Genomic DNA, 24,383 nt, shown 5'->3' on the forward strand with positions numbered 1-24,383 from the left:
AAATTGTGAATTTCTGAATGTGGCCCTTGCACGGAAAAGTTTGCCCACCCCTGATTTACACACACACACAGCTACGTGCTGAAATTGACATCAGAAGAGTGTTGTAGGGTAATGGTTACAGTTCGGTAGACCTGAAGAAGTCTTCCTCGTCATAGGTAAGTTAAATGTAAGCTTTTATTGACTCTTGGAACTCTTTGCAGATATGCAATAAAAGGTACAACCTAGAAGCTGTCTTCATGCTTGTTGGTACACACGGCTCCGTCCAACATTCAACTGACCCTGGGTGTGAGTGTACCCAGCCCCACATTAACCCTAAATAATAATAGGGAACAGAGAGCAACAGTCAATGGATATTTCTCGGATTGGAGGCAGGTCTGTAGTGGTGTTCCCCACGGGTCTTGGGATTTCTGATATAAATTGATAACCATGGTGTGCAGGAGACAATTTCAAAGTTTGCGGTTGACACAAAACTTGGAAGTATTGTAAACTGTGAAGAGGACAGGGTAGAATTTCAAAAAGACATTGACAAGTTGATGGAGTGGGCAGATAGGTGGCCGATGAAGTTTAATGCGGAGAAGTGTGAGGTGATGCATTTTTGTAGGAGGAACATGGGGAGACAATATAAAATAAGGTCTACAATCCTTAAACGGTTTAGGAGCAGAGGGACCTGGGTGCATGTATATAGCACGGTAGCACAGTGGTCATCACTGTTCATCAACATTCATCATTGAGAGTCACAGAAATCTAAAGGTAAGTTTTGAAGTTATTTGTTCGGTGTGGGGCCAGCAGTTGGCTTAATATTGTTCTTCTGGACCAGGGAAAAGACATTCCTGCTCTTTCTGACCACATAAAAATAAGCCATTCTTTAGGCTTTTTTTGTGGAGAAGCTGCTAGAGTTCCTTTTAAGGACTGCTACTTGGGCAGCTCATAGCTTAGTGCACATCGGCAGAACAATTTGAGGCTGCTCTACCCATTTGTATTTCCGAGTTGCATTTGGGATTCTACAAAGGTCAAAGTCAGGCAACAATTAAATATCTAACTCACCACCTACTGAGCCATAGTTTGTGTGTACCTTCTCTCATTTTCAATTCCTTCTTCCTGCATTATTATCCGTGGAATAATTGTGTTTCCTGGGTACTGCCTGTTTAAAAAATTTTCCCGAGGTGCGATTCAGCTAATTGGGAACAAAGTCCCAGAGTGAGCGGGTTTAGTCGTCTGTTGTCCAGTGCTCTCAGCAGCGAGAAACACATGGCTATACAACGTGACTCACGTTGTGTAAGTGGGCTCAACGGGCAACCTGTGGCCAAGGCTGCACATAGCCCCGTTTTGTACACTGAGGAGCTCCGCCCGCCGGAACTCCCCAAAAATGCATCCCAATCGCCAAGGCCCCCTGGGGTTACTCCCATCCCATCCCAACCCGAACGCACTATGGGAGGATCCCTAGCGCCCCCCCCCCCCCCCCGGCACCCCCTCCAAACACTCATGCAGCCCAATCACACACACACGCAACAAATGCTGGCTCGGCACCACCACCTGGCAGTGCCCATGCCAGCTGGCAGTGGCACCTGGGCTGTGCCAGACTGGCACGCAGATGACATTGCCAGGGTGCCAGACTGGAAATGCCAGAATGCCCGGGTGGGTACCATCATGGCCAGGACACTAACCTGTCAAAGGGCATGCAGCTGGGTGCCTCCCGATCTATTCCATCTGGTCCATTTGTGGAGACCAGTACAAAACATGCATGCCTGAAGTCTGCAAGGTAAAAGGGATAGATCCCAAAACCTCAGATACCTCGGGAATCTGCACATTAAAGTGAGACTAGCTATCTCGCTCTAATATGCCGATTTGCCAAAATGTGATCACGCCCCCAATGTGCGGAATTTACATTGCACCATCTTGCAAGATCCCGCGAGGCGTTGCGGGCCAGGTAGATCCTGGGAGTGAGGTCTCCCGGCTTTTATCGGCCACGCTGCACCACGGTGCACAGACTTTCAGGCGCAGCATGGCCATTGGAGCGCGCCCTCTATGTTTGCATTTCTCTCCCCCATTCCTGAATGCTGATGGCAATTAAATTGCAGAATGGCAACGTCAGATACTCCTTTGGGGTTACAAGCTTAGTGAGATAGCGGAGAGGTATTTGTTAGGTAAGAACAAGTGTAGGTGCAATGACACCTGATGTGTTTTTGCTACATCCATCCCGTAGGTCCAACATTTATAGACCTATCCATACATACTTGTAAATGTCAAGACTGTGTCAGAATTGGACAATTGGCGCAGTAAAGTGTATGAGCAAGATTTGCCATAGCGCAGCTTTGACCAGCTGAAAACAATCATCGCAAGTTCCCAAAATACCATGTACGAGGGATGTTCACGTCAACCTAGTCCACATGAACACAGTGGGTTTGCACTTAATTTGCACTGTCCAGGAAATGATGTTCCTTTCCCGGCACTTACCGGGACTTGATGGTTTGAGGAGAGGAAATATTGAGGGAAGGTCTGCTCAGAGACCAGGGTTAACATAACTGTTGTCTTCACTGAGAAACTGTTTAAAATGGTTATGGATTGAAATTGTAATATCCCGCACGGATCCTACGGGGTGGGATTGCCCTGGTAAATATATCACAAAAAGTTAGTATGCAGACAGCAAGTGATTGGGATGGCAAATGGAATGTTGTTTATTTCAAGAGGAATGAAATATAAAAGTGGGGAAGTTTTGCTACAGTTGTACAGGGCATTGTGAGACCACATCTGGGGCGGGATTCTCTGACCCCCGCTGGGTCTGGCCCCGGGGGGGAGGGGGGGGGGCTGGTCTGCGGGCAGGCCTGTGCCATGGGGACACTCTTTCCCTCCGCGCTGGCCGGCTCTGTAAGGCTCCGCATTGGCTTGCACGGAGAAGAAAACCCCTGCGCATGTGCAGGAAACACGCCAGCGGTTCTGCGCATGCGCCAACTTGCGGCGGCCCTTCGGCGCCAGCCTAGCCCTCGGAAGTGCGGAGGATTCTGCAACTTTCGGGCGGCACGACGCCAGAGTGGTTCATGCCGCTCTTGGCGCCAGTACAGGCCGTCCCACCAAGTGTGGGAGAATCCCGCCTCTGGAGTGTTGTGTACAATTTTGGTCTTATTTAAGAATTTTGGTTCATAGTAACCACATCTGTAGCAAATGTTGATTGCTCGGGCAACTTCGGCTTAGAGTTAGTGAGCTGGAGTCTGAGTTTCTAGAATCAAACAACGTCTGCCTTTCCATCCACCTACTCCCTGTGGGCCTTAAACAAAATTATGTGCCTCCTGACCACCGCCTTCAATGCTTCCCAGAATGTGGCGGGTGAAACCTTCCATTCAAACCAACATAGTTCCCGATGACTGAAGCCACCTTTTCACAACCTCCACGGGGAGGCACTGGGCTTGGCTGGCGTCTAGCTGCATAGCCACATTGTGTGGGGTGTGGTCCGGTGGTAAAAGAGGTGGGGGGTAGCATTGTTAATTAGAGATAGTATGTCAGCTGCAGAAAGGCAGTTCGAGGAGGATCTGCCTACTGAGGTAGTATGGGTTGAAGTCAGGAATAGGAAAGGAGCAGTCACCTTGTTGGGAGTTTTCTATAGGCCCCCCAATAGCAGCAGAGATGTGGAGGAACAGATTGGGAAACAGATTTTGGAAAGGTGCAGAAGTCACAGGGTAGTAGTCATGGGTGACTTCAACTTCCCAAATATTGAGTGGAAACTCTTTAGATCAAATAGTTTGGATGGTTTGTGCAGTGTGTTCAGGAAGCTTTTCTAACACAGTATGTAGATTGTCCGACCAGAGGGGAGGCCATATTGGATTTGGTACTTGATAATGAACCAGGGCAGGTGATCGATTTGTTAGTGGGGGAGCATTTTGGAGATAGTGACCACAATTCTGTGACTTTCATTTTAGTAATGGAGAGGGATAGGTGCTTGAAACAGGGCAAGGTTTACAATTGGGGGAAGGGTAAATACGATGCTGTCAGACAAGAACTGTAGTGCATAAGCTGGGAACATAGGCTGTCATGTACCCCCCCTTTCTTTGAGTTTCAATGTGTCCAGTATTTAAACAGAAACCCTCTCTTGAACAAGGGTACTAATCTGGCAAACAACCTCAGTAAATGTGGGTGACTCAGACAATCTTCTTGTCATTCTCAGCGCGTCTCGATGCAAGCTTCCCCTCCCTGTTGAGACAGCCGGCCGACTCTTTGTTGCACTAAGGGGGGGCCATGATTTTCACCCATCTCTCAGCCCGAATCAAGCTTACCTCCAGCCTCTTGTTTATTCACGCAATCTTGACTGTGGCATCTGTAAGCCTGCCTCTGCTCGGTGAGTTCTTTCACAATCATCCCCTGGAAAGGCTTTATTTACCCGCAGGCGGCTGTGGATTCTAGATTGACAGCTCCTGGTCTAAACTATTCGTTGTGTTGCTGATCTGTAACACCTTCGTGCGTCGCAGTCATTTTCTGACTTCACAATGCCAGTGACGAGCCCTGCTCAATGGGAGATCTAATCAGAAATTCTGAATAAAGTAGAGTGAGGTATGAACCTTGTTGTCGTTTCAGAGACGATTAGATATCGTGACAGGAAATTGCAAACCTTTCTCGACGATGAATGAGCTGTGGCAGTTTTACAGAGAGGAATAATATTTGAATTTCATCGTGAATAGTTCTCCTGTGATTTCACAAGTATGACCATGCAATGACAGGGGTTTCAATTGTAAATCACACCCTCCCCCAGCTGTGATGGCTGGGATTGGGTCAGGGAGGTATTGGGGCACTCGCCCCTTGAAATTCTGATACACTCGGCTCCCCGAGTGGGGAACTAGAAACAGGTAGGGCTTAACGGTGGTGGAGGTCGAGGATGGTAGAACCTCGTTGGGAGAACGTGCCTACACCAGATGGACTGCAGCAGTTCAAACTCACCACCACCTTCTTAAAGGAAATTTGAGGTTGGCAGTAAATGCTGGTTTTGTCAAAAACACTCGCCCTCCAAGAATGAATAAAACAAACTTGTTACTTTGAATGACGTCAGAGTTTCACCTGCACACGAGAACATCTTTAAGGTTCCTTAATCACTCCATTGTATGCCTTCATTATACACAGACAAGAACAAAATGTCTCTCATTTTGGCCGCAAGTCCATCAATGCTCTGCTTGTGTTTTAATTATGTGCTGTTGCTGCCCTAGAATACAAGAGGCAAGGACAAATGAAGACCAAGTAACCCATTGAGCCTTGCCCTATAGTATTATAGGGGCTGGTTTAGCACAGTGGGCTAAACAGCTCGCTTGTAATGCAGAACAAGGCAGCAGCACAGGTTCAATTCCCATACCAGCCTCCCTGAACAGGCACCGGAATGTGGCAACTAGGGGCTTTTCACATTAACTTCACTGAAGCCTACTTGTGACAATAAGTGATTATTATAAGTATTATTCCAACACACATCGTGCAGCATCTCCCTCATTCTGAAAGTGCGAATGTCATTACCTGGCGAGTTATTTGACTGCATTTTTGATTTCTCTAATATATTTCTATTAGGGAGCTGGTGTAGGTCAGCGAGCAAAGGGCTGATTTACCACTTTGTAGCATTCATTCATACATTGTCAACGCTGAGGCAGACATTTAATTGTCCTGCACTACATGTTTACGGGAGTGTGCAGCTGAAACCATGTGCTTCGTGCATCATGTATCTGGGCCAATTTGTGCCACTCTCTGAATGTTTGAGTTCCTCTAAAGTTCACTTGAGTGCACGAGTTGCATCTCTCCTGTCATGTGAGAGTACCCTTTAAGAAATGGGAGTTTAAGAAATGTATGTTTAGAAATGGAGCTGCTGGTGTTACTGGGGTGATTCAGAGTGTGGGTGGAGTTGAGCTCTACTTCTGCTTTTTAGTTTCAGTTTGAGAAAAGAGCTTGTGTGTGTCTGTGTTTTTCAGTGAGCAGCACTGCTGTTGATCTCTGCCATCCAAAGACTATCTATGGATCATTTGGCAAACGCAGCATTGTAAAAAGGTCTCAGTATTAAATTTAAACCTAATGTGCTCCTGTTTGAAGGTTTGTTAAGTCTTTTGGATGTTAAAAGGACAGCTCAAACGATTACTTAGTGTTGTATTCTTTGGGGGTTATCTTTGAATTAATGGTTGCTAAGATATTCACTGTTTGTTTTAAAAAGGTTAACTTGAGTTCATAGAATAAACATTGTTTTCTTTTTAAAAACCACTGGTCCATTTTCTGCTGTACCACACCTGTAGAGTGGGCCGTGTGCTCCCCATACCACAATCTATTAAAAGTTGTGGGTCAGGTGAACTCCATGATACACTTTTGGATTCTCTAAACCCTGGCCCATAACACTCCTCTGACTCTCTTGGAGCAGGGCAGTTAGTGAGGAGAAAATGAAATATTTTCTGTGTGACACAGATAAAATACAGGGAAGCAAGCTGTCACGGAGTGGATTGCAAATTGCAATTGGGTTCTGCTTTATAATTGACTATTAGGAAAGGAAAGAATCTCAGCACATTAATTACTAGTATGTGTGAGCTGGGACCAAAATGGCACAATGATTGCTTGCAGCAGGATTGCCAGCCTTCCGGAGGCTATTACTTTTATAATTCAATTCATACTGGTAGAATTCAAAGAGAATTGCCCCACCTCCATTATAAATCACAGAGATGCAATCAACGAGCCCGCTCTGTCTGCCCCCAATTTTAATCATTCTTGAATGCCTAAAGAAAATGCTCAGTGAAAGCAGCAGATACCGGGGGTGGTTATAAAGCAGAACAAAGCATCGGGTATTATTAGAAACAGTGTTTACCTGGAGTTTGAATGTCAACCATGTGCAGCTCCAGTTCTGTTTCCCTGAGTTCCACACTCGTAGAAATTACATTAAGGGGTTTGGTGGGGGGGTGAACTTCACCAGTACACTGCTGTCACTTAAAATGTATGTTTTTTCCAATCATCCACATTGCGGAGTTTATTAGCAGTGATGTGAGTTTTCAGCAGATGTTAAACTTCTCTGTGTTGATGTATGTGGAGGATAATGTGTCTTAATTACTAATTTGTCGCTCAATAATCCATGGTTGGTTGCCAGGAAATAAAAGAGCCAGTGTATTTTTATCCAACTGTAAGGCATTGAAAAAAGAATTAGGCCTCCAATCAGAATTTCACATCAATTACAGCTCTGAAACAGGCTGAAGAATGGATCATGCTGGTGTTTAGGCTCCACAGGAGCAGCTTCCCTCCCCTCTTCATCCAACCCCAACAGCTTAACATCCTGCTTCTTTCCCCATTGCTAAGCGAGGTTCCGCTGAATGGCATCTGTGCTATTTACCTCAACAACCACTTGTATAAAGAGGGTTTGGCTGAATCTATTCTTGTCGATCCAATATTCAATACTATTACCAGCTAGGCTTATTGAATTCAGTTCACAACTTGCAGTATAGGGTTGCATCTCGTGACCTCTACATTGTTAGCCCAGGGTCATTACTTGGTATTTGGATAAGCAGTTGAAATGCTATAAGATTCATGGCTATGGATGAAGTGCTGGGAAATTAGATTAGAGTCGTTCTTTTTGTTGGTGCAGGCTTGTTGGGCCGAAGGGCTTTTCTGTTCTATATGATTCTATGATTCTATTTCGTACCCATTAGCCGAGCACATAATCCCGGCTGGCAGTTCACTGGAATACTGAGGGTGCGGTGTATTGTCACAAGAATGAAGTTTTAAGCCCAGGCTACAGCTGGCTGGTTAGATGGATCTGATAGATCCCGTGGGCTGGACGTTTGAAATTTGATAGGGGTAGATCCGAAACTTTCCTCCATCTCCTGGTGTGCCAGCACATTTCCGTCCATGAGCCATTTTCAAATGGATTGAGTCAGGGGCTAACGGATGACTAGCCGCTCAAATGCACTGGGCAACATTCTCCTTCTGTACCTGGAATTTTTCAACCAGCAGGGCATTGGCCAAGACTCAGTCAGTGAGAGGAGGCGCCCCCGTGGTGGCAGATCCGAGAGGGGGCTAGTGTGGGCTTTTTAGACCGGGTCCCCTGCAGTCTCCACAACATGTTGACCACTGCTGTGGGTGCAGGTGGTCCTGTGAGGGGCATTCCCCTTCCATAAGGATAGCTTGGCCCCTTTCTATTTTCATGTCTTTATGAAATGTTCAGCAGATGCATCAAGATGTTGGGCTGGATTCTCCGCACCCCGATGCCGAATTCGCGGCCGGCACAGGGGCGGCGAATCCAGTTTGACGCCATAATCGGGCCCAGCACCAATTTGGCGATTCTCTAGGCACCGAAATTGCCGTCAACGGGGTGTACGCTGCTCCGCCATCCTCCGTCTCCGTCCTTTTTGGGTCCAGCTCCCCGGCCCGAGTCCGCCGTGGAGCATGGAGCGGCCGCCTCAGGCCGCTGCTGTGTGCATGTGCGGCCTCTGACCTGGAAGTGTGGGGGCCCATATCTGCAGGAAATTTACTCCGGGTCCCTGCTAGACCCCTGCAGGGCTATGAATTTGTTTCACTTTATTCCAGGATTTTCAGGAGTAAAACTCTACCGTTTTGATGCCGGCGTGAGGACATAGGGCAGGATTCTCCGCAGCCCCGCGCCAAGATCACATTTGGCGCGGAGAATCGACTTTTGGGCCGAATTGGGCCCGGCGTCGCTCCCGCGATTCTCCGGGAATTACGCCACGCGATACTCCGATCCTGACCGGCCGAGTTCCTGATGGCATGGTTCTCACCACGTATGGCCGGTCGGGACTCACGCACGGCATCTGCGGACTCAATCCGCGGCTGCCGTAGGGGGGAGCGGGGGGATCCATCACCGGCAGGAGCATTATGTGCAGCCGGGGCAGCAATCGGGCGGGTTGGATGAAGCAGCAGGGGGCTGATTGGGGGGGACCTTCTTTCTTAGTGCTGGTCCACGGTCCGAGTCCGCCATGGCGCACAGTGCGGCTGCTGGAGGTCGCCGCCGTGCGAATGCACAGACTAGGAACCAGAAGTGTGGTGGCCCGTATCCACAGCCAAAGCTGCGTAAAGCTCTCCAGGTTCCTGCTAGCCCCCTGCAGGAAAGTGAATCGACCTTTATTTTTTGCAGGAAACTGGGGAGTGAAACGCCAACGTTTTCATGCCGGCGTGGGGACATAGCCCCATTTTTGGAGAATCTAGCCCATAGTCTCAATAATGGAGAATCAGGCCCGTGTCTCTCTCTCTCTCCCCCTCTCTCTCGCTTTCTCTCTCTCTCCTATATAGACCAGCAGTTCTCTCTTCAGGTGGTGGGGCTGCCATGATATGTCATTGTTGGGGAGCATCTTATAGGCCCTCCAGCCTTGGCAACCGGGTAAGTTGGACAATCAGCACACACTCTGACCATTCATTGTCCTGACACTAAAAATACATTGGGGTCTATTTCTCACATGGTGTGGGTTTAGGAGCTGATATTTCTCCTGACTCTGGTTTCACAGCCTCAAAAGAAAAGTTCAGTTTCATGGCTTTATTTGAAGAAAAACAAGGAATCCCTTTAGGGTCCTGGCCAATTAACTGTTCATTTTTTAATATGTTTCTTCTGAAACTTCGCTGTGCACAAAATGGGTGCTATGTTTGCCTGTGTAACATCAATGATTATGCCTCATTGACTGTGAAGTCTTTTGGGGTAGCTGAACACCTGGAAGGTGCAATGTAAAACCACATTCTCTTTGTCTTTCTTATTTTGATCAAATATTATATATTTTTCATGGGTTGAAATACTGGGAAATGACTAATTCCAATAATGGAGAGCAGATTCAATTCCAAAAGTAATTGTGCTAGACCTCCTGTTTGCCCATTAATTATTCTACTTGCCTATTTGGTCACCTCGCTGCAAGTAAATTTGCCGAGTTATGAGAGTAATTGAATTATACCACTTCCAAAGTACTCTTCTTAAGAAGGAGGAATATTAATTGACTGTAAGTTGAGCGAAGCATTTTCAAGCAATTTACTGTGAAGCACAATAGACGCAGAAGCACATTGTGTGAAATCTTTACTGGAGGATAATGGAGGTTCCTTCAAACAGCAGTTAAGGAGTTTGCCCAACATTTTGGGCAGAAGTACATTGTTTTAAGTGTGAGGCTGAAATGCCCATGTTAGCCTGATGTTCCTTAAATTATACTGATATTTTTCAAATTATCCTGCATGAAAGACCCTTTAAAAACTTGGCTGTCCCTGAGCCCTGTCACATATCATGTCAGCCCTCTCGGAACTCCTTTGTTATAGCTTTGTTGTTCAAACTTCCAAGAGACCATTGTACTTTGGGTGGCTGCAGCATGTTTTAGGAACATAGGAATTAGGAGCAGTAGGCAATTCAGCCCTTCGAGCCTGCTCCGCCATTCAATCAGATCATGGCTGATCTTTTCCTGGTCTCAAAGCCATCTCACTACCGGTTCCCCATATTCCTTTTATCTGTTTTTAAAATCAGAAATATATCTATCTCCCTCTTGAAACTATTGACCGATTCGGACTTCACCGCACTACGGGGCAGTGAGTTCCACAAATTAACCGCCCTCTGCGAGAAGTAGTTCCTCCTCATCTCAACTTTAAATCGACCGCTTCTCAACCTGTATCTGTGACCTCTCGTTCTGGAATGCCCCACAAGGGGGAACATTTGCTCTCCATTTACTTTATCAATTGCTTGAAAATGCTTCGCTCAACTTACAGTCAATTAATATTCCTCCTTCTTAAGAAGAGTACGTTGGAAGTGGTATAATCCAATAACTCTTATAACTCGACAAATTTACTTGCCGCGAGGTGACCAAAAAGGCAAGTAGAATAATCCCTTTTAGTATTTTATGCATCTCGATCAGACCCCCCTCTCATCCTTCTAAACTCCAGCGAGTATAAGCCCAAACTGTTTAATCGCGTGTTTTGTGGCAGTGGAGGAGGCCCCGCTATTGTCTGGTGGTCCGGTCCCACTGCTGTCATCAGGTTTGCCTGTTGTTTGCACCCTCCATCGCCGGGGTCACCGTCGGCGCGATCGGAAGATCCTGCTGGCGGGAACAGCCGGAAAGTTTTGGCCATGGTGTTATCGGGGCAGAAACCTTGTCATTTGTTTGACAGAGCAACAATGTTTCAGTGGTTCACAAGAACCTTTTTGAATGCTCTCAATTTCCAGAGAAGGCCTATGAACTAGATGTGATTTTAGTGAATCAATATTGCTGGAAGTTTGCAATGAATGGAAAACAAAACTAACAATTGCTTACTAATTACATGTTTTAATTGATGCCAAATGAGTTCCTCTTTTTGGAACTGATTCAAAACCACATTTAATGGAGTGCGTTTGATGCTGGCTTCGCCGTAAGAGGTGAAGCAATTAAGCAAGATAAAAAAGAAAAGCCAACTATGATCTATTTGGTCTTTGGCCTCATCCCTCTCAAATCCTCAAGCATCTAACTCCATTTGGAATGAGTGTTTTTTCTCATCCCACTCACCCACCCGGCACATTTTGACAGACTAGCACCACTCCTGGACTGAACAAGTTCTTCCTGGTATAGTTTTACATTTAATTTAAGTTAAATTAATTTAAGCTTCGGCTCACTGGCCCAGGTGCCCAGGTGCCAGCGGGAGTGCCAGGGTAGCACCCCTCCCAATGGGCTGGGAGACCCTGCTAGATGCCGTTACAACTGGCCCACATTTGTGTGGTCCACGTTTGTGAGGACCAGTACTAAATGGCGAGATCTCCCTGCGCGGCCAGTGAATCTCGGGGCCCCGGGAGAATCCGGCTAACGCATGTTTAAATATGCGTATCTTGATCTCGCCCAGTGAGAGTGTGATCCAGATTGTGACGTCTCGTGAGATTCAGCAGCTTCGTCCTGACACCAAGTGGCCGTTGAATCGTGTCCAGAGTCTCTTAGTTTGTACAGTTTTGATCCCAATAAGTCATACCTGCTTTTTTCCACTTACTTGAATAAATCTGAAGTAATTATATTGTATGTTCAATCTCTGCTCGTTTTAAATAATTACTAAAATATCTGATTCACCGACTCACGTACGTAAATTAAACATTAAGCAGATGGAAATAATTCCCAGCCCTGGAACTGTCGTTATGCAACAATCACTTATTTTAACCTCTTTTGGGTAATATCTCGGCTGCTGCTCTGATTCTTATTGACTTAAGTCAGCTGAGTGCTGCTGTTTACTGAGACTATTAGCATTGCAATCACAGTGTGTGGCCTTTATGCAATGCTACATGTGGAATGATGGATGCCCTTATTTCTTTTCATAAAGAACAAAATCACCTCAATCCCAGTTAAATCAATATTAATGTGAAAATCTGTTTTATTAACGCTTTTATTTCTTTGCTCAAGTAGAAACTGAGGGAGTGTCCGACTCATCGGATCAGCAGCACAGCAATAAGCACGAATTTCAATAACAAGCATGCTGCCATTCATTTCACGCTCTTATTCATTTTAATAATAGTGCATGCTTCAGAGGATTGTCGCGGTGTTCTTGCTGATCAATCTGTGCTTCTGCAAAACTACAGAGAAAGACCAGAGGGGATGGTGTGAGGCCGCATTGGTGAGCTGCTAAAAAGCATGCAGAACTGCATGCATGGCATTAGATCCATAGGACCATAGAATTCCTACAGTGCAGAAGGAGGCCATTCGGCCCACCAAATCTGCACCTCTGAAAGAGTACCCAAGCTAGGCCCACACCTTCACCCCATCCCCGTAATCCTATAACCCCCCCCCCCCCCCCCCCCCCCCTCATTTAACCTGTTCATCATTGGACACTAAGGGGCAACTTGGCATGGCCAATCCACGTAATCTGCACATCTTTGGACTGGCATTGACTGAAAGCTGTATGTAATTAGAATAAGCCAGTCCTCCATCCATTGCTTTAGTTTCCACCCTAACCTGTGGGGATAGAGTCCGAGGCCCAACATCTTCAGTTGCTTCATGAATGATCTTCCTCTAGCACAACATCAAAAGTGGGGATGTTCACTGATGTTTTCACAATGTTCAGTATCACCTCCTTGGATACTGAAGCAGTCAATGTCCATGTGCAGCAAGGCCTGAACAACATTTAGGTATGGGCTTAGAAAAAGCAAGTAACATTTGCCAGTGCCAAACAATGACTATCTCCTTTTGACATTTAATGGCATTACCATCAATGAATTCTCCACCAGCAACATCCTGAGAGTTGCCACTCAGCAGACACTGAACTGGACCAGTCATATGAATACCATTGCTATAAGAGAAGGTCAGAGATTGGGACTTTTTGCAGTAAGTGACCATCGGTTGACTCCCCAAGGCCTGTCCACCACCTACAAGGCACAAGTCGGGAGAGTGATGGCTAAACAACACTTAAGTAGCTCAATATCATCCAGGACAAATAAAACCAATTGATCGGCACCCCATCTACCACCTTAAGCATGCACTCACTCCCTCGACCACTCATGCAAAGTGGCAAAATTTTGTGTACTGTCTACAAGATGCACTACAGCAACGTGCCAAGGCTCCTTCAACAGCACCTTACAAACCCATGACCTCTACCTCCTAGAAGGATACACGATGCACGAGAAGATCAGCACCTGGAAGTTCCTCTCCAAACCACTCACAGTCCTGACTTGGGAACTATATCGCTGTTCCTTCAATATTGCTGTGTTAAAAATTTGGAACTCCCTCCTGAACAGCATGGTGTCCCATTAGCAGATTGACTGCAGTGGTTCAAAAAGTCAGCTCACCACTATTTTCTCAAGGGCATTGAGGGATGGGCAACTAAACCTGGCCTTCCCAATAATTTACATTCCATGAAAAAAAAACCAATTTAAGTATTTACGGCAGCAGGCATGTGTCCGTTTGGATACAACAAAGGCATCCACCGGACAACATCTAGGACCAGTGAAGTGGCCTTGTGCTGCTTTCCTGACAGCCTGAAGTTTTGGTAGTCTTAATTAATTATACAGGTGCAAATAGCTATGGTTGAAAAATCCCTGAACATTGTGCACTCATTTATGCTCTCCATGGCTATTAGAAGTTTGTACCAAGTTAGTTTCCCTCCTTTTGCCTCGGGTCTACATTTACCTCCGCAGACAAAGATGGGGTTGGATCTGTTAGTGGGCATCTGCACTAACAACACCTATGCAATGAATTGGGGAAATATGATGGCAACTCAATAGCTAAAATTTTCTGCCCGTTTCCCCCAGTGGAATCTTTCAGTCCTGCTGACGGTGACACCCCGCCCCCTTCCCCACTGCAGGCTCCTTGGCAGCGGAATGAATGAACAATGGGGAAACTCGTTGACAGTGACGGGACTGGAAGATTCTGCTGCAAGAAAATGGCGGGCCACCTCAGCCACCACAAAACCTGCCGTGTGGGGGGGGGGGGGGGGGGGGGGGGGGGGGGGGGGGGAGAGAGAAATCCCTCCCAATGTCTTGATCTTATGTTAAGCCGATTAGAATTGGAAAAACTTAGCCATTGTCCAATTTCGACCACTGCTGAGATCAATCTGATCGAACGGTAATGCTTTGGGGTAATTCCAGGAAGCAGCCAGAGACCTTTGCGGTACATCACAAGTTTCAGCTCACTAATGCATGAAGGTAGTCACAGATCCAATTTTTAGGAGAGCAAACTACTCCATTTCCTTCAGCCCCTAATGTCGTTCGTCCGGCTGAGAGAGCCTTAGGCTTTGGGTGTATTGCTGAGTTCTCCAAACTTCACAGTGTGACAAATTACAGGCATTTGACCATTTAAGTTCCATCGGTCCAGCCAGAAGCATTTGTCAGTTGCAAAGGTTTTCATTTGATCAACGTCCAACTTGTGCGCGATGATTGATCGTGCAGTTATGTGTCAGCTATCTTGAGAGTAGTCATGACTCTTGCATCCTTTGGCACTCCTGTGTGCCACAGATGTTCATTCAGTCCAGCAAAGCCATTGGATGACTGGCCACTTGGAGACAAGGGACATGCCCTCTGAAGATATGGCTCATGACCCTGGTGAGAAATTGGTGGCCGGATGCTGCAGTGTGTTATACTGAGAGTCGCACTGGTCTGCTCAAAATGTGATTTTGAATCTTGGACTGTGAAGTAACTCTCTGCAATATTGTGTCCCACGAACCATTATGCTCTGCTGTGCTGGACGCAACCGCTGAGAAGAGACGCTGGCAAAGATATTCCAATGGAAAAAGCTGTATCTTCTGATGACGATCAGGAGGTCAGCATTGAACTGTGGAGGCCTGAGCCCCACCAGTTTGCCCGGCAGATGAAAGAGGTGGTGAGGATTCGAAGCAGAAAGATCTGGAAATGAATGGCCTTTCAGCCTTATTTGGAGGGGCAACGTATTATTTATAAGGGGAATGGAACATGTGTGTTCAGAAGTTATTTCCTCCCTCGAATCAGGCACTGCTGGCACAATAGTCCGCAGAAGGGAAAAACACGTTCTCGGCCTGCCACTGCTACGCTGCTTCAGTGCCGCTATGGATGCTGCTTTGTTCAAAGACTGAAGTCACCAAACACGGATTTCTTGTGAAGCTGCTGCCAAACCCGATGCCAGTCTACATCTAAATAGGTGGCCATGACCGACTACTGGTTAACAACCTAACCCTGCTCCCATCGGACACCCCGCCCTACACTCCTCTTCACCCAGCATTAATTTACCAGCTCCCCTTCTGGGGGGCAGCTAATCGGCGGGTCGACGCTCAGTTCGCTGTGCTGAAGTAGCGGGTGAGGAGCGGACAGACCACACAATTCCCATTCCGCCTCTCCCACCGTAAACTTAGAAATCCAACTCAGCGTTCCATATGTCGCTGTCAAAATATTGTTGAGGTGAATGGTGCTTGCTGAAGTGTTATCGCAACTTCAAGTGTGAGCAGGTGGTTTAATCCAAATGTCCAAAAATTAAGTTGCGCTTTAGCTTCACAGAATAAACGTTTTGTTCTCCATATCACCATCGACATGGATTGATTGGAAGCACTGTTTTGCAGCGGGCTGGATTTTCATTGTCCTGATTCAGGACCAAACAGAGTTGGGTGAAAATAAAACGGAAACCGGGCAACATGGTGGCACAGTGGTTAGCACTGCTGCCTCACAGCACCAGGGACCCGGGTTCAATTCTGACCTCGGGTGGCGGTCTGAGTGGAGTTTGCATCTCCGTGTTTGCGGTTTCCTCCGGGTGCTTTGCTTTCCTCCTGCAGTCCAAAGATGTGCAGGTTAGGTGGATTGCCATGTAAAATTGCCCCTTAGTGTCCAAGGATGCGCTGGTTAGGTGGGGTTACAGGGGAGCGGGCATAGATAGGGTGTTCTTTCAGATGGATCAGTGCAGACGTGATGGGCCGACAGGCCTTGTTCTGCACTGTAGGGTGTCTATACAAGTCTGTGTTTCTGCTGTTGGCCATTTTCATCACCATGGGTAAGGGGGTGGGTCAGGAACTCCATCTGCTGTGATGTAGAAATTGCCAGCACCCTTCTAGAAATGGGCATTTTGGAAATTCTCTATTTTACATTGAGGCAGCAATGTTTTGAAAACCTTCCTGAACCAAACATGCAAAGTGGAAGAGAAAACTGTGGAGTGGAGGAGAGAAAACAATAAAAAGTGAATAACTGTGGCGTTGCCTCCTTTACAGTCCATCATGAACTGCTGTGGCCGGTGTCACATCTGTGTTTATTAAAGTGAGCGATGACAGTTCTGTGCTTGGAAAAGTCAAGTTACCATTAAATAGCATGTTTTCCAGGTTCTTACTTCTGATGACAAGTGGCAGGCTGTCAAGTGAAAAGACAGCATTGCAAACGTAGAAATATATCCAGATGCATTATCAATTGGATAAAATGCTACTCCGCCTTATACCATAAGACCATAAGACATAGGAGCAGAATTAGGCCACTCGGCCCATCGAGTCTGCGCCGCCATTCAATCATGGCTGCTATTTTCTCATCTCTATTCTCCTGCCTTCTCCCCATAACCCTTGATTCCTATTATTAATCAAGAACCTATCTATCTCTGTCTCAAAGACACTCAGTGAATTGGCCTCCACAGCCTTCTGCGGCAAAAAGTTCCACAGATTCACCACCCTCTGGCTGAAGAATTCTTCCTCATCTCTGTTTTAAAGGATCGTCCCTTTAGTGTGAGATGGTTTCCTCTGGTTCTAGTTTTTCCTACAAGTGGAAACATCCTCTCCATGTCCACTCTATCCAGGCCTCACAGTATCTTGTAAGTTTCAATAAGATTCCCTCTCATCCTTGTAAACTCCAACAAGTACAGACCCAGAGTCTTCAAATGTTCCTCATGTGACAAGTTCTTCATTCCAGGGATCATTCTTGTGAACCTCCTCTGGACCCTTTCCGAGGCCAGCACATCTTTTCTTGGATACGGGACCCAAAACTGCTCACAATACTCCAAATGGGGACTGATCAGAGCCTTATACAGCCTCAGAAGTACATGCCTGGTCTTGTATTCTAGCCCTCTTGACATGAATGCTAACATTGCATTTGCCTTCCTAATTGCCGACTGAACCTGCACATTAACCTTAAAAGAATCGGGAACAAGGACTCCCATGTCCCTTGTCCTTCTGCTTTCCGAAGCATTTCCCATTTAGAAAATAGTTTATGCCTGAATTCCTCCTTCCAAAGTGCATAACCTCACACTTTTCCACATTGTATTTCATTTGCCACTTCATTGCCCACTCTCCTGGCTTGTCCAATTCCTTCTTGCTTCCTCAATACTACCTGTCCCTCTACAGATCTTTGTACATACCCTGGAATGAATGTACAATATTAACAGAGTAGCCCTGTGTGTGATCCAAGGATTATTGCTCAAACTCTCGGCATTTTTCCTATGACTGGTTAGGACAGCATTTATTGCCCAGCCCTCATTGCCCTTGTGAAAGTGGTAGTGAGTTGCCTTCTTGATCCACTGTAGTGCGTGTGGTGCGGGTACATCAACAACATTGTTAGGCAGGGAGTTCCATGATTTCCGCTCAATGACAGCGAAAGAACAGCGATATATTTCCAAGGCAGAATGGTGAGTAGGAGAACCTCCAGGCGGTGGTGTTCCCATGTGCCTGCTGCCCTTGTCCTTCTACATGACAGGCAACGTTTGGAAGGTGCTGTCTTAAGTTCGCGCAGTGCATCCTTTAGATGGTACACTTTGCCAACATTAATTCTTTATAAAGCAGTTCAGCCATCTGTTTGGTTGTTGAAATCTTTGACAGCTGTATGCTTTATGCATACTGGATATAGTAGTCCAGGAGGAACACTGTGAGATATTGGATAGGATAATCATAAAGAGAAAGGAAGTACTCGAAGGACTGAAATCGCTGAAAGTTGCTAAGTTACCAGGACCAGATGGATTGTTTCTGAGACTGTTGAAGGAGGTCAGGGAAGAGATAGAAGATACTCTGAGGATGATTTTCCAATCCCCACTAGACACAGGGGAGGCACCGAAGGAGTGGAGAAATGTAAGCATAGTTCCATTGTTTAAAAAAGGATCAAAGGAAATGCCAAACAATTATAGGCCAGTTAGTCTTAGGTCTGTGCCAGGAAAATTAGGAGAATCAATCCTGAGATATAGGATTAACTGTCAGATAGAAAGGCATGGACTAGTCAGGGATAGTCAGCATGGATTTGTTAAAGGAAAATCTTGCCGTTACAGCCTCCCCAAACAGGCACCGGAATGTGGCGATGAGGGTCTTTTCACAGTAACTTCATGTGAAGCCTACTCATGACAATAAGCGATTTTCATTTCATTTTTTCATTTCACAAATTTTATAGAATTCTTTGAGGATCTTTCAGGGAGTGACAAGAAGGCAGTGCAGTGGATGTGGTGTACATGGACTTTAGCAAGACATTTGAAAAAGTCCCACATGGCAAATTGGTCAAGAAAGTGAAAGCCCATGGGATCCAGGGCAATGTTGCAAACTGGATAAAAAGTTGGCTTTATAACAGGAAACAAAGGGTAATGGTCAATGGCTGCCCTTGCAATTGGAAAGTTGTTTCAAGTGGTGTTCCACAGGGTTTGATGGTTGGAACCCTTACTGTTTATGTTACATATTATCGATTTAGATGTGAATGTGGGGAGCATGATTGGAAAATTTTCAGATGACACAAAGATTGCAGAGTGGACAGTGTAGAGGATAGCTATAATCTTAAAAACGATATTGATGGATTGGTGGAGTAGACGATAAAGTGGCAGATGGAATTTAACACAGAGAAGTGTGAGGTCATGCACTTAGGGAGGTCAAACAGTTATAGGGAGTACACAATAAATGGCAATATACTAAGATGAAGTGAGATCTTGCCGTGTAGGTACACAGGTCCCTAAAGGCAGCAGTTGAGGTAGACAAGCATATGGAATGCTCTCCTTCATTGGCAGAGGTATAGAATATAAAAGGAAGGATAATATTAGAATTGTATAAACACGGGTGAGGCCACAACTGGAATATTGTGTGCCATTCTGGTCACATTACAGGAAGGATGTAGTTGCTCTGGAGAGAGTGCAGAGGAGGTTTACAAAAATGTTGCATGGGCTAGAAAAGTGTAGCTACGAGGAGAGATTGGACAGTTTGGGGTTATTTTCCTTGGAACAAAGAAGGCTGGTGGTGACTTAATTGAGGTGTACTGTGGCGCTAACAATTGCACTCAATGACGAGAGACAAGTACAATCGAGGCTTTATTGCTGTGTGTTGCTATTCCTCCGGCTGCAACTGTAGACTAGGGTCTGAGTGACTCACACGCATATTTATACACAAGCTCCCTGTGGGCGGAGCTAGCCAGCAGGGGCTTACCGGAGGAACCTGTATTACAGGTACAGCCATACATCCCACTACTGCAAGTACAGATATCTACAGTGGTTATCACCACATTCACCCCCTGTAAAAATGAGTCCGGCGGGTGTGACGTGTAACTATAATACAAAGGATGATATATGTACAAAAGGGTTCAAACAAAGAAAACCAAGAGTCCATCCGGTTAGCAGGTTACAGGTAGAGCCAAACCGGCTGGTTTGGTAGGGGCTGGTTTAGCTCACCAGGCTAAATCGCTGGCTTTTAAAGCAGACCAAGCAGGCCAGCAGCACGGTTCGATTCCCGTACCAGCCTCCCCTTACAGGCGCCGGAATGTGGCGACTAGGGGCTTTTCACAGTAACTTCATTGAAGCCTACTCGTGACAATAAGCGATTTTCATTTCATTTTCATTTTCAAACCGGCGGTCGAACGTTCCGCTGTGATCGGCGTAGCTGTGGTGGCGACGTCGGTGCAGGTGCTGGCTGTGTTGATGCTGGCTGCTGGCGGGGTGACTCCGAGAGCGAGCCGAAATCTTCCGTGTCCTCCAGTGTGGGCAGGGGGACGAGGGATGGACCAGGTGGGGACGAATAGGGGGGCGCCGGGGAAAAGGAGTGTGGCGCGGGGGGAAAAAGGGGCGTGGGCATGGGATCGGCACCTGAGGGAGCCAGGTCCCGGAGTGAGACTGTGCCCTGGCGGCCGTCGGGGAACTCCACGTAGGCATACTGAGGGTTGGCATGGAGAAGGCGTACTTTGTCCACAAGGGGTTCCGCCTTGTGGTGCCGGACATGCATACGGAGAAGGACTGGGCACGGAGTCGTGAGCCACGTCGGGAGCGACACCCCGGATGTAGACTTCCTAGGGAAGGCAAAAACACGTTCATGGGGTGTACTGTTAGTTGCGGTGCACAGTAGTGACCGAATGGAATGGAGCGCGTCAGGGAGGACCTGCTGCCAGCGGGCGGCTGGGAGGTTCCGGGACCGTAGGGCTAGCTGGACGGCCCTCCATACCGTCCCGTTCTCCCTCACTACCTGCCCGTTTCCCTGGGGGTTTCATAGAATTTACAGTGCAGAAGGAGGCCATTCGGCCCATCGAGTCTGCACCGGCTCTTGGAAAGAGCACCCTACCCAAGGTCAATACCTCCACCTCCTCCCTATCCCCATAACCCAGTAACCCCACCCAACACTAAGGGCAATTTTGGACACTAAGGGCAATTTATCATGGCCAATCCACCTAACCTGCACATCTTTGGACTGTGGGAGGAAACATGTGCGCTGGCACAGGTACCTCGGGAGAGGGCGTCTGGGGGCTCGTTGAGATTGCCAGGGCGATACAAGATCTCGTAGTTAAAGGTGGAGAGCTCGATTCTCCAGCGCAAGATTTTGTCATTCTTGATCTTGCCCCGCTGCGTGTTGTTGAACATGAAGGCTACCGACCTTTGGTCAGTGAGGAGAGTGAACCTCCTGCCAGCCAAGTAATGCCTCCAGTGCCGCACCGCTTCAACGATTGCCTGGGCTTCCTTTTCAACAGAGGAATGCCGAATTTCGGAGGCGTGGAGGGTGCGTGAAAAGAATGCCACGGGTCTGCCTACCTGATTCAGCGTGGCGGCAAGTGCGACATCTGAAGCGTCGCTTTCTACTTGGAAAGGCAGTGTCTCGTCTACTGCGTGCATCCCGGCCTTGGCTATGTCAGATCGAATGCGGGCGAAGGCCTGTTGTGCCTCGGCCGAGAGGGGAAAATGTGTGGACTGGATAAGTGGGTGGGCCTTGTCCGCGTATTATGGGACCCACTGGACATAATAAGAAAAGAACCCAAGGCAGCGTTTGAGGGCCTTGGGGCAGTGGGGGAGTGGAAGCTCCATGAGGGGATGCATGCGGTAGAAGGCCTTGTCCTGGGTGCTGTACCGTCTGCTCCTGGTGGCGACGGGCTTGCAATCTGAGGTCAGATTGGCAAAGAGTGAGGGAGGCTCGACCTTGAGGGTCGCGAGGCCGCAAACGGTGAGGGGAGGTAGGGGTCCGCCGAATTTGAGGGTGAGGCTCTGGAGATTGCACTGGAAATCCAGGCCTAGTAAGAGTGACGCGCAGAGGTTGGGGAGAATGTACAGACGGAAACGGTCGAATTCCACGCCCTGTACAGTAAGTTTAACCAGGCAGAAACCCCGGATCGGGACAGAGTGGGAACCGGAGGCGAGAGAGATCTGCCGGTTGGCGGGATTACCGTGTCCGGGTGGACGAAGCTCTCGGTGCTCCCGGAGTCGATGAGGCAGGAGGTCGCGTGGCCGTTGACCAGCACCGATGTGGAAGAGGGTGCCAGGTTGCGAGGACGCGACTGGTCGAGCGTAACGGAGGCGAATAGCGGGCGATCGGCGGTCGACTCAGATGATTCATGGGTGCCGCCATTTCGTCCTGACCCCATAACGTGCGCTCCATAGGCGCCGCCATTTTGGCGAGGAGCGGTAGCGACCCGTGTCCCATGGCCCCGTCCCGGAGGACAAAATGGCGGCATCTGGAGTACCTGTGTGGGAGAAGATGGCGGCAGACAAAATGGCGGCGCCTATGGAGCGCACGTTATGGGGTCAGGACGAAATGGCGGCGCCCATGGAACGCACAAGACGGTGGGGGATGAAGATGGCGGCGCCCATGGAGCGCACGTGGCGGGGTGGCAAAAGATGGCGGCGCCCACTGATCGCACGTAGGGTTGGGGGAAGCGGACGGCAGGGCCCATTGTGCGATCGGCTGAGGCGAGGGGAATGGGGGCACGATAGCGGCAACCGTCCGAGCCTGACACACCGCTGCAAAGTGGCCTTTCTTGCCACAAGCTTTTGCAGGTCGCGGTGCGGGCTGGGCAGCGTTGGCGGGGGTGCTTCTGCTGACCGCAGAAGTAACAGTGGGGACCCCCAGGGAGCGCGGTGCGGCGAGCAGCGCAGGCGTAGTGCGCGGGGGCGGCTGCTGGGGGGGGGGGCGGTTGTGGGGTCCACGAGGGGTAGGACAGGTGGGTCTGGGGGGCCGTTTGCGGGGTCCACGAGGGGTAGGACGGGTGGGCCGAGCGGCTAGCGGAGTAAGATCGCGCACTACGGGAGACGGCCGTTATGGAAAGCGCCAGAGTCTTTGTGGCTGCGAGGTCGAGGGCGACCCCTTCCAGCAGTCGTTGCCGGATGGGGTCCGATGCAATGCCTGTGGCTGTGAGGGCCTGGCAGTCGCAGTCTCGTACCAGAGGTATAAGGGCCCTCCAGAAGTCCTCAATCGACTCACCTGGCTGTTGGACGCGAGTAGAGAGTTGATGCCTCGCAAACAGGGTGTTTGTCAACTGTGCATAGTTCTCCTTGAGCAGTTCCATAGCTCTGGTGTAGTCAGTCGCATCTCGAATTAGCGGAAAGACACTGGAGCTAAGTCTGGAGTACAGGAGTTGCTTTTTCTGAGCTTCCGTCAGGGGAGGGTCCGCTGAAGAGATGTAGGCCTCGAAGACTGCAAGCCAGTGAACAAAGTCTTTCCTGGCGTGAGGCGACTGCGGATCCAGCTGCAGACGGCCAGGCTTGATTCTGGTGTCCATGGTGAACGGAAAATCACACAGCAATAAATTGTGGCGCTAACACTTGCACTCAAAGATGAGAGACAAGTACAATCGAGGCCTTATTGCTGTGTGATGCTATTCCTCCGGCTGCAACAGTAGACTAGGGTCTGAGTGACTCACACGCATATTTATACACAAGCTCCCTGTGGGCGGAGCTAGCCGGCAGGGGCTTACCGGAGGAACCTATATTACAGGAACAGCCATGCATCCCCCTACTGCAAGTACACATATCTACAGGGGTTATCACTACATGTACAAAATTATGAGGGGAAGAGATAGGGTGGACAGGATAAAATTGTTTCCCTTGGTGGAGAATTCTAGAACCAGGGGACATAGATTCAAGATAGGTGGCAGGATGTTAGAGGGGCCATGAAGAAGAACTTTTTACGCAGAGGGTAGTGGGAGTCTGGAATTCGATGCCCGAGATGGTGGTGGAGGCAGAGTCCCTAACCCTTCTTAAAAGTACCTGGATCTATACCTTAAGCTACAGGGCTCTGGACCGGGTGCAGGAAGGGGATTAGAAAGGGCACCTGGGTGTCCTTGGGCTGGCAGGGACAAAATTGAACAGCCTCCTTCTGTACTTTTATATGATTCTATCAGCACCTCATCCACCACCTTAAACGTTCGCTCCCTCCAGCACATTTAAGTGTGGACTGGGAATTAAAATGAAACTTAAACTGGGGCAGCACGGTAGCATGGTGGTTAGCATAAATGCTTCACAGCTCCAGGGTCCCAGGTTCGGTTCCCGGCTGGGTCACTGTCTGTGCGGAGTCTGCACGTCCTCCCCGTGTGTGTGTGGGTTTCCTCCGGGTGCTCCGGTTTCCTCCCACAGTCCAAAGATGTGCGGGTTAGGTGGATTGGCCATGCTAAATTGCCCGTAGTGTCCTAATAAGTAAGGTTAAAGGGGGTGTTGTTGGGTTACGGGTATAGGGTGGATACGTGGGTTTGAGTGGGGTGATCATTGCTCGGCACAACATCGAGGGCCGAAGGGCCTGTTCTGTGCTGTACTGTTCTATGTTCTATGTTCTAAGCCACTGCATTTTGCTCTCACCATGTCTGGAACCTGCTCCTGGTTAAAATCAACCCC

The 24,383-nt window shown here is 48.2% G+C and overlaps 1 protein-coding gene across 1 annotated transcript in view; it reads left to right on the top strand.

Moving 5' to 3' along the window:
• LOC119966526 (receptor-type tyrosine-protein phosphatase N2-like) overlaps positions 1 to 24,383 on the top strand; it is a 983,927-nt gene that overhangs the window by 204,684 nt on the left and 754,860 nt on the right. The window lies entirely within an intron of this gene.

The sequence above is a fragment of the Scyliorhinus canicula genome, chromosome 5, assembly GCF_902713615.1.
Source record: "Scyliorhinus canicula chromosome 5, sScyCan1.1, whole genome shotgun sequence".
NCBI classification, from domain to species: Eukaryota; Metazoa; Chordata; class Chondrichthyes; order Carcharhiniformes; family Scyliorhinidae; genus Scyliorhinus; species Scyliorhinus canicula.